General features: G+C 48.1%; 1 pseudogene; it reads left to right on the top strand.

Moving 5' to 3' along the window:
- The first annotated feature begins 980 nt into the window (after positions 1–980).
- On the top strand, positions 981–11,377 carry LOC132453694 (uncharacterized; annotated as a pseudogene).
- The last annotated feature ends 3,534 nt before the right edge of the window (positions 11,378–14,911 follow it).

The raw sequence follows: 14,911 nt of genomic DNA, 5'->3' as shown, positions 1-14,911 counted from the left end.
GTAGGACCATTTGAGTTGTGTATTTTCAAAATCTGCTGGCATTTCGCAAATCCCATACCCAACCTTTAATATACTCAATTATATAACCATTTATTTATTTGTGTTTATATTTGTTTATAAAATACTATTATCAATACCTATATTTATGTTATTTTGATATTAGTATATATGCAGTTTAGTGGATGCACTTATTACAGTTTTTCTTGATTGTATACACACAAAAATTGGAACTATGCACACAATTCTGAAAACTTGAAGCTCATGTATCAAATACAAGACTCCAGACTGCTAAACTCTAAGCACAATTCCAATGTTTTCACATTTTTGCTAAACTCTATTCACAAATCTCATCATTTAGCACACTTGGTTCACCTGGATCACACTGACCTTCAAAGCGCAACAACTAATTACCAATAAGTCTAACTCACTTCTCACCTGTTCAAACTCAACTGGCAAAACACTTCAGTCATGTGTCAGAGCATAAAAGAGACACGGTGAGCTCTGCTGTGTTACATATAGATTTGTCTTTAAGAAGGTTGTCTCATATCTGGCTGTAGGTGAGTCTTGAAACTAAGAACTCTAGTGTTTAGCATTGCAATTGGTTTTACTAACTTTAACCCTGCCATTAGTAAGAGGTCGTTGATGCTAGTTTCAGCCACAAGGTGACAACAATAGGCTGGATTGCTTGGCAGAGCTAAGGCTGCATATGAAGGCTAGCTAATATCAGGGTCAGCTGTAGCGTCAGGACCCTGCAAAGGAAGACCCGGGAAACAAAGACTAAGGGAGCCTCTCTGTGGGAGTCCCTCGAGGAAGACCAGGGAAGCCTGGTCTGGTCACATAGTATTGTAGCTATGTGTCGTACTTCACTCATCGTCAGGATTTCCACTCATAGACGAAGCCACCATAGATCCTCTGCTCGGCGCAGCAACCCATCCAATCTCTGCCATCCACCGACCCCTGCCTACACTGACCTTGAAGTGATGGGAGGACTCTGGATCTGCCAATCAGCGGGCAAGAAGGCAGACTCCATTTCGGCCTATGTGTCCCTCATGACCCTCCACTTCCTGGCCCTGACAGAGACTTGGATCACTCCAGATAACTCTGCTACTCCTGTTGCCCACTCCACCATCTACTCATTCTCACACACCCCAAGACCATCAGGGCAGGGAGGAGGGACCGGACTCCTCATCTCGCCGAAGTGGTCCTACCAGGTCCTTCCACTAGAACACATGGCCAGATCTGCATTTGAACTCCACGCCGTCACTGTCACCCTTTCCATCAAGCTCTTCATTGTGGTGATCTACCATCCTCCAGGTCCCCTTTGTGACTTCTACGACGAGATGGATGCCCTTCTCAGCTGCTTTCCTGAAACGACACTCGTTATCCTTGGCGACTTCAACATCCTGCCAGAGAAATTGCACTCCTGAATTAACTAACTTTTTCGACACCTTTGACTTAACACTCTTTCCTTCTCCTCCCACACACGGCCGGGAAACTACTTGACCTGATATTCACAAGGTCCTGCGGCACCTCTACTCTCTCTGTTACCCCGCTCCCCGTGTCTGACCATCACTTTGTTGCTTTTTCTCTCCCCTTGAAGTCCTCTCCCCCTTCCGCTCTAGTCCCCACATTGTCACCACCCACCGTAACCTGAAATCACTCTCTCCCTCTACGTTTGCCTCAACTGTTCTATCTTCTCTACCTTGTGTCGAACGATTCTCTCAACTAACCACAGAGGAATCCTCCGACACTCTCCTATCCCCCTCCTCCTATTTGGACTCCCTCTGTCCCTTCCACTCCAGATGTGCGCGATCCTCACCCCCGCCTCCTTGGCTGTCCAAATCTCTGCAGACTTATAGAGCAGAGTTGCGGGAAGCTGAGAGGAAATGGAAGGGATCAGACTGTCCTAATGATCTATCTCACAATCTTTTCCTTCTCTCTGATTTCACCTCCACTGTGTCATCAGCCAAAAATGCCTTCTACCGGACCAAAATCAACTCCTCTGCCTAAAACCCCAGGAAACTGATTGCCATGTTCTCTTCCCTCCTCACCCCTCCCTCCCCTCCACCTCCTTCCTGCCTCACTGCTTAGGACTTTGCTACCTACTTTACCCAGAAGGTAAAGGACATTAGCTCCTCTATCATCCCTGCCACCATCCTCCCTCCTCCCATCCCCGCCTGTCTTTATCCAATTTTTCCCTCTCACCTCCGACGCGGTCAACAGAATAATAACATCTAACCATTCCACCACCTGCCCCCTTGACACTATCCCTTCCTCTCTCCTCCAGGCTGTCTCGAGCGACATCCTGCCAATTCTCACCGTGCTCATCAACTCGTCGCTCACTTCAGGCATTGTTCAAGTGTCTTTCAAGACTGCCAGAATAAAACACTAGAACGTGCCATCGCTAACCAACTGTCCTCCTATCTCAAATCTAACAACCTGCTTGACCCTCACCAGTCAGGCTTCAATAAGGCACAGTCCACTGAGACGGCTCTCCACACGGTGACAGAGTCCCTCCTTGCTGCCAGAGCCTCGTCCCTCTCATCGGTTCTCATTCTCCCTGACCTGTCCGCAGCATTTGACACGGTGAACCACCAGATCCTCCTTGCCACTAAACTTGGCATTGCTGACTCTGCCCTTTCCTGGTTCACATCCTACCTGACGAATCGCACTTATCAGGTAACACGGAATGGCTTCTTGTCCAAACCTTGCACGCTTGAAACTGGTGTCCCTCAAGGCTCTGTACTGGGGCCTTGTCTGTTCTCCCTCTAAACCAGATCTCTGGGCTCTGTAATTACATCACACGGCTTTTCCTATCACTGCTACGCTGATGACACTCAGCTATTTCTCTCTTTCCCCTCATCTGACAAAGCCCTGATTGCAACATGCTTATCTGAACGTCTGGCAGACGTCAGCACTTGGACAACTGCCTGAGGCTTAACCTCAACAAGACTGAGCTCCTCCTAATGCCAGGGAAAGATTGCCCACACATGGACTTACTGGGTACTGTTGAGAACATCACTGCATCTCCTTCTCCAACTGCCAGAAACCTCAGTGTGGTACTGGACAATCAGTTATGCTTCACCGCAAACATCACCACGGTGGTCCGATCCTGCAGATTTGCACTTTACAACATCCGCAGGATCCGGCTCTCCCTCACAAGGGCGGCAGCTCAGCTTCTAGTCCAATCACTGGTCATCTCACCTCGACTACTGCAACTCACTCCTGGCTGGACTCCCTGCCACTGCGATTAAACCTTTGCAGCGCATCCAGAATGCGGCAGCGCGCCTCGTGTTCAAGTTCTCCCATGTGACCCCCCTCTTCCGGGATCTCCACTGGCTCCCTGTAGTAGCTCGCATCAGATTCAAGATGATGGTACTAGCCTACAAGGCAGTCAATGGAACTGCCCCTGCCTACCTCCAAGCGTTGGTCCAAGCCACACACCCCACCTCGATCCCTCCGCTCAACTACCTCAGCTGGACGTCTGGTACTGCCATCGCTAAGAGCAAGCAAAGGTCGGTCAGCAAATTTACATTTTTCTCTGTTTGGGACCTCAGTGGTGGAACAAGCTTCCTGCCGATGTCACGATCGCAGAGTAGCTCACCAGCTTCCACAAAAGACTCAAAACTCACCTGTTCAGAGTTCACCTCGACTGCATAGCCACGCAGCCCCTTCCGGCCACCATTGTATTTTGTACTTAATGTACTTGTTGTACGCACTTATTTGTAGTACTTAATTGTGTAGCATCTGCATCTGCTATCACTGCTGTACACGTGGAATGGGTTAGCCTAGCGATTATTAGTACTTGCACTTGGTTCTATGAACATATTTACTGTACTAAATGGAATGCATTTATGTAGCGCTTTTCTAACCATTGGCCATTCAAAGCGCTTTACAATATTGCCTCACATCCACCATTCACGCACACATTCACACACCGATGGTGGAGTCAACCATGCAAGGCGACAGCCACCTCGTCGGGAGCAGTTAGGGTTAGGTGCCTTGCTCAAGGACACCTCGACACTCGGAGGAGCCGGGGATCGAACCAACAGCCAACCCGCTCTACCTCCTGAGCTACTGCCGCCCCATACCCGTACTGACAGCGATATACTTATTCACTCCTTATGACAAATGTACTTAAAAAAAAGTGTCTGCTAAATGCCCTAAATTTAGATATGGACCTTTGGCCTGATCAGGATTGTGTAGATCTCATGTAGATCTGTATCACCTCATTTATATTCTTATTTTTTATTTTTTTGGCCTACGAAAAGCTTTTTATGCAGTCAGTTCAGTTCATTTTTACTGTAATAATTTTACTGTATTACAGTAAAAATATATATTTACTATACTTGTACTTGAACTGATTTCATCATTACATCCCCCAAAAGTCAGTCTAAACATTTTGTTACTGTGGTGTTTTTCATTTTACTTATCAGTGCAATTACTGAACTGTAATTTACCAAAATAGGTAATATTGAGGTTCTCCTGACAGGCCTCACTGTTTTTCGACCAATTTAATTTCACCAGTGGTGGCCCTGTCAAAATCTAAATAATAAATATAGATAATTATTTTCAAAATTACATTAATTTGTGTCTGAACGCATCGTAATTCCATATTATTTTCAGTACTTACAACATAATTCCAGAAGGAAAACCGTTTTTTTGTAAGGTTTAGCTCAGCTGAATAACGCATCACAGCTAGGTTACATGGACCGGCGGGGCCAGCACTAAAAGTATTGCTACCCTTTCGCTGAAGCTGCCACCTCCCATTGGATAATACATTCGTCTGACGTCTGTAATCAGCCAATCAAATGTTGATGTGTAGTAATAGCACGACCCCAGGGCCCAGCAATATGCCGGCGCTGGTCCCCGGTGATGTCAACAGCAAATTTTGAATCGTTGGCGATACAGAGTTAATAGTGAACTACTATGGCAACAGCCTTAACAGCACCTAGCAATCCTGTTTCTGATCTCCTTCGTTTGCCTTTTGCAAGGCGATCGTTTGGAGAGAAGACAGATTTAATTTCAAGAGGAAGACCCACACATACGCCTGATGGGCTGACCAAGGCCGGTAAAGGTTTTGTGCGGCACTTTACAGAGTGCAACTACAGCCGCTATGACTGGCTAACGGCTAGCACCGTTCAGAACAACCTATTCTACTCGTGGTGTTTGTTGTTTAACATCGGTGAGGGGACATGGAACAGGGCCGGATTTAGCAGTCTTAACAGCTTCACCAAGGCAGCTTTAAAACATCAGGCCATGGGTGATGGGTGTGTTTTACTTTGCACTGTGTAGGAGCCATAATGTTGTTGTGGTACTTAAGTTCATAACGCATTTTTTTTTAATGATTTGAAACACAGATATATTGCTGGAATTTGGGCAGCAGGCTTAATGGTAATGCTTTGTGTAGATGCCGCTAAATAAGCATATTAAATTAACCCGTTCACTACTACTCCTGTGGGCTTAATATTCTGGCTGGAGTAGCTGTTGTAAAATATGTAGCATAAAGGCCTACTTGTATGTTTCATTTTTGTTAATGAACTGGCGTTGCACTTGTAATATTGTCGCTATAGGCTACTTTATTGAATCTGTTGAAGTTGCGAAATCATCCGTTGAAAATAACAATAACTGTGAACACTTGCTTTTGTGTCATATGTGTGATGTGCAACCTGGTTGCGGAGTGACAGAAGGAAAGATCTGATGGTGATGCTGCATTACTCTAGCTCTGCGTTAATGAAAAGTGGTGTGCATGTGCGCTGTTGTTGTTGCTGAAGATCAACTGTCATGTTGTGGATGCTATGCAGTAGTGCTTATTGTGGCTGTGTTGGCTGTATTGGCACCTAATATGAAATTTGTGTGCATGTCTAAGTGTTTGAGGGTTGGCCGTTGGTGGAGTTCGTTACTGAAGGCCCTGACTTAAACCCCACGGTACGCTACTGAATTTCAGCTTGTCCTATCGTCCTGGTTCTCGTAATGTTAATTCTGATGCTCTCTCCCCACAGTTCCCCGAGTGCCCCGACGAGACGGTTGAACCCTCCACCATTGTTCCAGCCTCCTGCCTCGTCGCCTCTGTCACCTTGGAGATAAAGGAGAGGTTGCGGGCCGCCACTCTGAATCAGCCTGCCCCCAGTTCCTGTCCCCCTGACCGCCTGTTCGTTTGGCTCCCCTCCGCTCCGATGTGCTCCAGTGGGGGCATGCTTCCTGGCTCACCTGCCATCCCGGCATCCAGCGGACCCAGGAATTCCTGCAGCGACGCTTCTTGTGGTCGTCTTTGGGGGAGGATGTCCGCGGCTTCGTCAACGCCTACCCTGTATGCAACCGGAATAAGACCGCTCGCCGCCCACCAGCCGTCTTCCTGCATCCATTGCCCATCCCCCATCGTCCCTGGTAGCATTTCTCCCTGGACTTTGTGACTGGTCTACCTGCGTCCAAAGGCCACACTGTCGTCCTCACCATCGTCGATCGGTTTAGCAAGCTGGCCCATTTCATTCCCCTTGCTAAACCCCCCTCTGCCAGGTAAACTGTGGAACTGGTCCTCTACCACGTCTTCCGCCTCCATGGACTGCCCGGAGAGGTGGTTTCTGGTCGGGGGCCCCAATTCACGTTGGTCCTCTGGAGGGAGTTTTGTAGCCTAGTTGGGGCTTCCGTCAGCCTGTCTTCCGGCTTCCATCACCAGTCTAATGGACAGACCGAGAGGGTGAACCAAGCTCTGGGGACCACCCTTCGCTGCCTGGTGAACCGCAATCCGGCTTCCTGGTCCGACCAGCTAGTGTGGTTAGAGTATACGCATAACATCCTGTTATGCGGTGTGTTATCCTGTTTCCTGTTCCTGTTGACCTTGGGTGTCTTGAAAGGCGCCTCTAAATTAAATGTATTATTATTATTATTATCCTCACCTGCTCATCCACAGGCCTCTCTCCCTTCCAATGCGCCTACGAGTATCTGCCACCCCTGTTTCCCGACTTCGAGAAGGAGTCCTCCTGTCCCTCTGCAGAAGCCCTCATTCCCCACTGCAGATGCATCTGGGACCAGGCACGCACTTGCCTCACCAAATCCGCGGACCGCCACACTGCGGCCGCCAACAAGCGCCGTACACCGTCCCCTGTCTACCAGACTGGCCAGAATGTCTGGCTCTCCACCCGCGACCTCCCCCTTGATTTGGAGAGTCGTAAGCTGGCCCCCAGGTTTGTAGGTCCCTTCTCCATCACTCGTGTCATTAAGCTGGAGGCGGTACGTTTACATACTGTAAACTATAGGTGTACAGTATGACTCTAGGAAGCTGGGATTGTGAGTTTAGCCCATTGGAGCTCATTGGACGGACAAATATGCATTGTATCCTATTCTGATATGGTTGTGTCAATGCAATACGGTTTTTCTCAATCGTTTGAACACGTTTTCTGAAACTATAGCTCAATTTCTCAAAACTCTAAACACAAACCTGAGAAGAGTTAATCATTTTGTCAAAACTACACTAATTCTTCACAAAACAGATATTTCCCACCAAACAGTAAACACAGCTATCAAATGAATATCTCTTATAGAGCATCAAAGTCTTTATACTATATGTACCACCTAATTGCAACTTTAAAAAAAAAAAAGCCATGTCTAAACAATTGTATACATTGGAATATGTAACATGGCCTCATAAAGCCAAAACATATGTATTATTTTGATGGAAGTGTTTTGAATTGATCACAACAGTGTTTAATTGATGCTCCCTAAGATATATTCATTTGATAGCTGTGTTTACTGTTTGGAGGAAAAAAACGATTTGAGTAGAATTTGTGTAGTTTGACAAAATGATTAACTCTTCTCAGGTTTGTGTTTAGAGTTTTGAGAAATTGAGCTATAGTTTCAGAAAACGTGTTTAAAAGATTGAGAAAAACTGCATGGTTCATTGATGGTTCATTTGTTATTTTCATGACCTCTTACGTAAGAGTAACACATTAGCAGTAGTAGTACTACTGTCTATTTCTATACATATTGTAAAGGTCAAAAAATGACTTTAATGTGTGAACCAGTAAGGACCAGTAAGGACCAGTAAGAACTAGTGGAACCACTGTCACACCTGCACGCAAAAACTGCCTCCATCGGTGTGTGTGTGTGTGTGTGTGTGTGTGTGTGTGTGTGTGTGTGTGTGTGTGTGTGTGTGTGTGTGTGTGTGTGTGTGTTTGGGTGTGTGAACGCGTGCACGTTTGTGTGTTTTTGTGTGTCTGTATGTGTGTCGTCACCCGATCACCACGGAGATGTTGTTCTTGGCTAATTTGCCGCTGGACCAGGGAGCTTATCCATCTGTGTTTGTGGTTGCGTTTACTCTGCACTCTCCACCAGTACCACCAGCGTGTCTGTGCATGTGCACAGGGCCTGTGGTGCTGCTGTCTGCGCTTTGACTGACAGCCCCGACACACAAGAAACCTGGGATTAAAGTTGGACGAGTGTAAACAAACACCACTGCTTTAAGACGAGGAGAAGCCACCATTTTGCCTAGGTTCAGAAGCAACACCACTTTACACAGCAGAATTTCTGGCCCAAGCACTGCCTCCTGTTTAAATGTTTCATGACATGTATAGTACTACCAGCTTAGTGTTGAGTAGCTGAATTTATTTCTGAATAGAAAACCAAAAGATTCTGCAACCCGCCCCTTTCAGCCTGTTGTTCTATCATTCAAGTACAAGGGCGATGGCACTATCCTTCTTCTTCTGTTGGTGGTTCAAACTCTCTCATAAAGCAGGGCTCGATGGGCCCTTGCGTTGCGTCAAGACAAGAGAGAGGAGGGCGTTAGATGACCATGACGTTAACCACGTGTCAGGTACAAACCAAGGCATGGATCAGAGGGATGAATGGTGCGGACCAACTGGAAGCAAGCAGCTGTCACAGCAGAACCCCTTGGGCAGGCGACACAGAGCCCGCGTGAGGAACCAGCAACCCAAGGGCCGGAGTACAGCCTGTTTCCTGTTCTTCTACCCAGGCGTTTTCATCCTTCCCAACTTGCTTCAATAGCGTCCCTCAGACGGAGCTTCAGAGGGGGTTTAGAGCGTGTTCCTCCAACGGCTGCTGCTGTTCACTAGGGCCGGCCAAGTGTGGGTTAGATGCTCACTAGGGCCAGTGTGAGTTAGATGTTTACTAGGGCTGACCCAGTGTGGGTTAGATGCTCACTAGGGCCGGTTTGGGTTAGATGTTCACTAGGACCGGCCCAGTGTGGGTTAGATGTTCACTAGGGCCGGCACAGTGTGGGTTAGATGCTCACTAGGGCCAGTTAGGGTTAGATGTTCACTAGGGCCGGCCCAGTGTGGGATGGATGTTCACTAGGGCCAGTTTGGGTTAGATGTTCACTGGGGCCGGCCCAGTGTGGGATGGATGTTCATTAGGGCCAGTTTGGGTTAGATGTTCACTAGGGCCGGCCCAGTGTGGGTTAGATGCTCACTAGAGCCAGTTTGGGTTAGATGTTCACTGGGGCCGGCCCAGTGTGGGATGGATGTTCACTAGGGCCAGTTTGGGTTAGATGTTCACTGGGGCCGGCCCAGTGTGGGATGGATGTTCACTAGGGCCAGTTTGGGTTAGATGTTCACTAGGGCCGGCTCAGTGTGGGTTAGATGCTCACTAGAGCCAGTTTGGGTTAGATGCTCACTAGAGCCAGTTTGGGTTAGATGTTCACTAGAGCCAGATTGGATTAGATGTTCACTAGGGCCGGTTTGGGTTAGATGTTCACTAGGGCCAGTGTGACTAAGATGTACACTAGAACCGGCCCAGTTTGGGTTAGACGTTCACTAGGGCCAGTGTGAGTTAGATGTTCACTAGTGCCAGTTTGGGTTACATATTCACTAGGGCCAGCCCAGTCTGAGGTAGACGTTTACTAGTTAGACGTTCACACGCTGACAGGTCCCCTCTTCCAGACAGATGATTGTTCCAAGAGAAAATGCACAAAAGGAAAGAAAGATGAGGAAGGTGAGCCAGTTTTGAGGACGTCTGCAGCAGCCTTGAGATTAGAGATCTAGCGTGTGATTGGTGGGAACGCGGGGAGCCCTATGGGGAGAGAGGGTGAGCAGAGGAAGTGTTGGAGTGGACAGGGAGGAGGGCTGATGGCAATGCAGATATGATAGAGTGCTCTCATTCACCAAGGTAACACGGGATATGCACTAATCTCATATATTAAAGAGCTTTAAGGGCTCAGAATTAGAGGCTTTAGCCTGAGGAGGGATCCAGCCTTATCCGTAGTGGAGGAGCGGCAACAGGGAGATTAGAGAGGAAATTATTAAAACAAAGCATTAAGTCCACGCTTCATCTAGATGAGAGTTAAATGGTATCGATTTGAAACGCTGCGCCGACGTCTGTCAGGCACTGGTAGCATACTGGGATTGGCTCCTCTGAGTTAAGAAGGGAGGAGGAGGGGAGATTATAGCCAGGACCAGCAGAAAGAGGGTGGGGGGGAATTTTATTAACATTTCATGAAGCACATGAAACAATTAGGGTTGTCTGTGTGTGTGTGCGCCTGCGTGTTTGTGTGTGTGTGCGTGTGTGTGTGTGTGTTTGTGTGGGAATGTATGTTTGCATGCGGTGAGTGTGCGTGCGTGCATGCATTTATGCATGCAAGTGCGTGTGTGTTTTTGTGTGAGTTTGTGCCTGTGTGTATGTGTGTATGAGTGTGCGTGTTTGTGTGTGTGTGTGTGTGTGTGCGATCAAGGGTTCGTCCCCAAAGGTGTTATGTTTGCCTCATTGGCTAATTAAAGAAGTGACTGGCCCCCACTGGGGGAAATGTCAATGGACCCCCTCACCCCACTCCCCCACAGCACCACCCCCGCGTCACACCACCCCCCATAGCACCACCTCTACCCTTTAACGCCACCCCCCCACTCACCCCCCAGCCCCCTTTTCGCTGCCTCTCCTTTGTCATCTCTAAAGTGACCGCAGAACTGTTAATAATTTGTCAGTCTCTGTTCGCTTCTTTAAGTGCCCCCCCCCCTACACACACACACACACGCACACACGCATGCACGCATGCCCGCACACGCACACGCACACACACACACACACACACACACACACACACACGCACACACACACACACACACACACACACACACACACACACACACACACACACACACACACACACACACACACACACACACACACACACACACACAGACTATTCTCTCATGCCTTAAGTGATGGGGATGGGGGGGTCCTTCTTGTAAGGGTCTGCCCCTCCTTGTCTCTCCATTCAGGCCCCCTCCACCTGTCCTCTTTGTGTTCTTCTCTGCTTCTATCCTCTTTCACGCTCCAGGGCCCGCGCTCCGCCTTTTCAATTTGGCCGGCCCAGCAGTGGCCCTTGGAGCCGGAGGGCCGAGGGCCCCTGAACCCAGCACTCTCCCTGTGATGTGGTGCCACGTCCGCTGGGCTGCGACGGGGGGCCAGTGTCTGCCAAAGTGAAAGTAAAGGTATCTCTGGGGACCCATCTCTGGAGCAGGACTAGGGGCAGCCTGTCTCCTTATCCTGCTTCCTTCTGCACTCCATTCTTTCCTCTTCTACCTCTCCTTCTCCCTCTCTCCTCCTCCCTCTCTCCTCCTCCATCCCTCCTCCTCCATCCCTCCTCCTCCCTGTATTTACCTCCCTCTCTCCTCCTCCCTCACTCCTCTCCCCTGCCTTCTCCTTCCTCTCTCCTCCCCCCTGTCTCCTCCTCCCTCTCTCCTCCTCCCTCTCTCCTCCTCCCTCTCTCCTCCTCCCTCTCTCCTCCCCCCTGCCCTCCTCCTTCCTATCTCCTCCCCCCTCTCTCTTCCTCCCTCTCTCTTCTCCCCTGTCTCCTCTTCCCTCTCTCCTCCTCCTTCTTTCCTCCCTCTTGTCTCCTCTTCCCTCTCTCCTCCTCCCTCTCTCCTCTTCCCTCTCTCCTATTCCATCTCTCCTCCTCAATCTCTCCTCCTTCTTCCTGTACCTCCTTATTTTCCAGCATCTTGACCCGTTGCCATGCAGGTAACACCCTGCAACATATTCACTACTTCCTCTTCTTCCCTTCCTCCTCCCTTCTTTCTTCGTCTCCTGGCACCTGGCCAGGCATAGTTTCATGGATGGGTAGAGGGGGGGACCTGCTTCCTTGGTGCCAAATATGGAATGAAGTCAGGTTGCGGTGCAGCGGGCTGAATAAGGAATAGCATCCTCTTCCTGCTCTGTTATCCCTCTGGACCAGATCCTGCTGTCCCAGGCTGGGGGGAAGGTGTGTGTGTGTGTATGCGAGTGTGTGTGTGTGTGTGTGTGTGTGTGTGTGTGTGTGTGTGTGTGTGTGTGTGTGTGTGTGTGTGTGTGTGTGTGTGTGTGTGTGTGTGTGTGTGTGTGTGTGTCTGTGTGTGTGTGTGTGTGTGTCTGTGTGTGTGTGTTCGTTTGTGTGCGCGTGTGTGCGTGTGTGTGTGGGGTAGAAGTTGGGGTGCAGGTGGTACACCACTAACAGCAAAGAGGGGGGCTTAAAGACTCAGAGACCGCCGATCAGCAGAGGAGCCCAAACCACGACTCTCCTGTCTCCTTAAAGGGGGGATATTATGCATCCAGGTGTGAGTGTGATTAGCCATTACATTACTTTCCCTGTGTTTCAGTGGGAGTCTCCATCTAGATGCATGCTTGATAGATCAGTCTACCCAGTGGACCTGAACAAATGTTGCTCATCTATCCATCATACATCTAGGTGGATGCATCCATTATTCCCTAAGACACAGGTAAGGCCAGACTTTCTAAGCTGACGCATGTGTCGTTGCTGGTTTGCAACTGGCGCAGTGTTCTTTTCCCTCCACCGCCATGCGCCTGTAAATTAGGGAATGTTCTTGAGCCCCAAGGGGCGGTTCGGCAAAAGGAGGAGGCGTGTTCTGGCGCAAACTTTCCCTGGTGCTATTTTGCAGTTTCAGAAAACAATTGCGCCACAAACCAGGAAATACCTGGTTTAAAGTCAGGGGCGCGTTGTTCAGATGCTATTTTAAGGGCGCATGCATAATGTTGCTTGTGCACCTCGCGCATTCACTTTCCTTCTCTCATCTACCTAGCCACACATTTTTGGTAAATTATTTGGGAAAGAACAGCTGATACAGCGGTAATAAGTTGTACTTTTAAGTCAATGCATCTGCAAACACCGTACAGCAAACACATATTTTCTTGACACAGACATCGTGTACAAGCCCATAACTTTTAGGATTGATGAGTATATGATCGTGAGAAAACATTGTATTACCGCGAGTGAGTGTTACAAAAGAATGAATGAATGCGGGCGCGTGTGTGCGTATGTGTAAAAGAATGAATGAATGCGGGCGCGCGTGTGTGCGTCCATCTGTTTAAACGCACACAAACTAAACACGCAACGCATAATACAGTCCATGGCAATGTATATTAACGGGGGGACACATGCATATTAGGAACACAAGTTGATAACAATAATGCATACAATACTGGTAAGAAACTTGATGTTTGTTAATGTATTGCGTATATCATTAAATAGAACCACAGTTACTGCATATCATATGTGTGTTAAGTTTCTTTTGCCGAAATTTATTTGTGGACTTTGAAGTTGTGGAGGAAAACGCTATTCCATTTGTGAATAAGGCCATATTATTTGGCCATAAACTGAGCCATTTGAAGTTTGAAATTCATGTGGTCATGCATCTGTCTCATCGGAGACTGCAAACGCGTCAAAATATCAACTTGTCAGATTAAAATGCGCCAATGGCTCTTAAAGGGGATGGGAGATGGCACTCTCATTATTGCACGTTACGCCCAAACCACACCTACGGGTAATTAGGATAGTTCAGACCAACCCTTTTTAGATTTGCGCTGGGCGCAAGAGTCATTTATGCGCCGGTAAAACAACAACATCGGCATAGAACCGCCCACAAAGCTACTTGTGCTTGGCGCTTCTCACTTACATTTCAGACCGTTAAAATAGGGCCCTTGGTGGCATGATATCACCCATTTAAAGGACATATAGCACAACACATGTTGGTCCTGACTGGCAACTTGTTACCTCACTGTTGACATACTGTTTCGTCTCTGTCTCTGTGTCTCTATGTCTGTGTCTCTGTGTCTCTGTCTCTGTGTCTCAGTGTCTCTTTGTCTCTGTGTCTCTGTGTCTCAGTGTCTCTCTGTCTCTGTATCTGTGTCTCTGTATCTGTGTGCTTGTGTGTCTCAGTGTCTCAGTTTCACTGTGTCTCTGTGTCTCTCTGTCTCGGTTTCTCTCTGTCTCTGTGGCTATCTGTCTCTTTGTCTCTGTGTCTCTGTGTCTCTGAGTCGTGGGCAAAAACAGGACAAATAAAGCAGTGTAGTCTTTGAAATCTTTGGCTTTGTCTACAAAATGCCTGAATGGAAATGGACTTCTTCTTGGTATCAACATAGCAGTGATGCTGTGTGTTTCCCCCTCTAGACACATAGGGTCCTGGGACATGACCCCCTCATGGCTCTGCTGGACGGGCCCCTCATTGATCCACATCATCAGGATCATCAGGATCACCAGCCAGGCCTTTCCTGTGCTCCGTGTTTTGGTCCTGCTCGGTCGTCACCATGGTGATGTATGGTCTGCTAACACTAGAACCAAACATGTTCAAAATGGTGTGCAGTATGGTGTATGGATGAAGAGCTTGATCTCATAAACTCATTCTGAGGTTGCCTTAATGTTGGCATCTGCACATTAATTCATCAAATCAAATAGAATTGGAATCAAATTCAAATATTTGAATCCAAAAAAAAAATGTATTCAAGCGTGACCAATGGCAACAACCGTTTGTGTAGCAATAGGTGTTCTTGTCCTTTTTCTGTTTTCTTCTGAATCAAATGGAAGTCATTACGACCGTGAGAGTGACAGACCCTTAGAGAAACATCTCCACTTCTCTGTTCTCCTTCATTCCCTTCAGTCACTGAGCTGGCGTCCCGTCATTCGCTCAAGGAA

Source organism: Gadus macrocephalus, chromosome 3, assembly GCF_031168955.1.
Source record: "Gadus macrocephalus chromosome 3, ASM3116895v1".
Lineage (NCBI taxonomy): Eukaryota > Metazoa > Chordata > Actinopteri > Gadiformes > Gadidae > Gadus > Gadus macrocephalus.
This window is presented reverse-complemented; position numbering and strand designations above follow the sequence as displayed.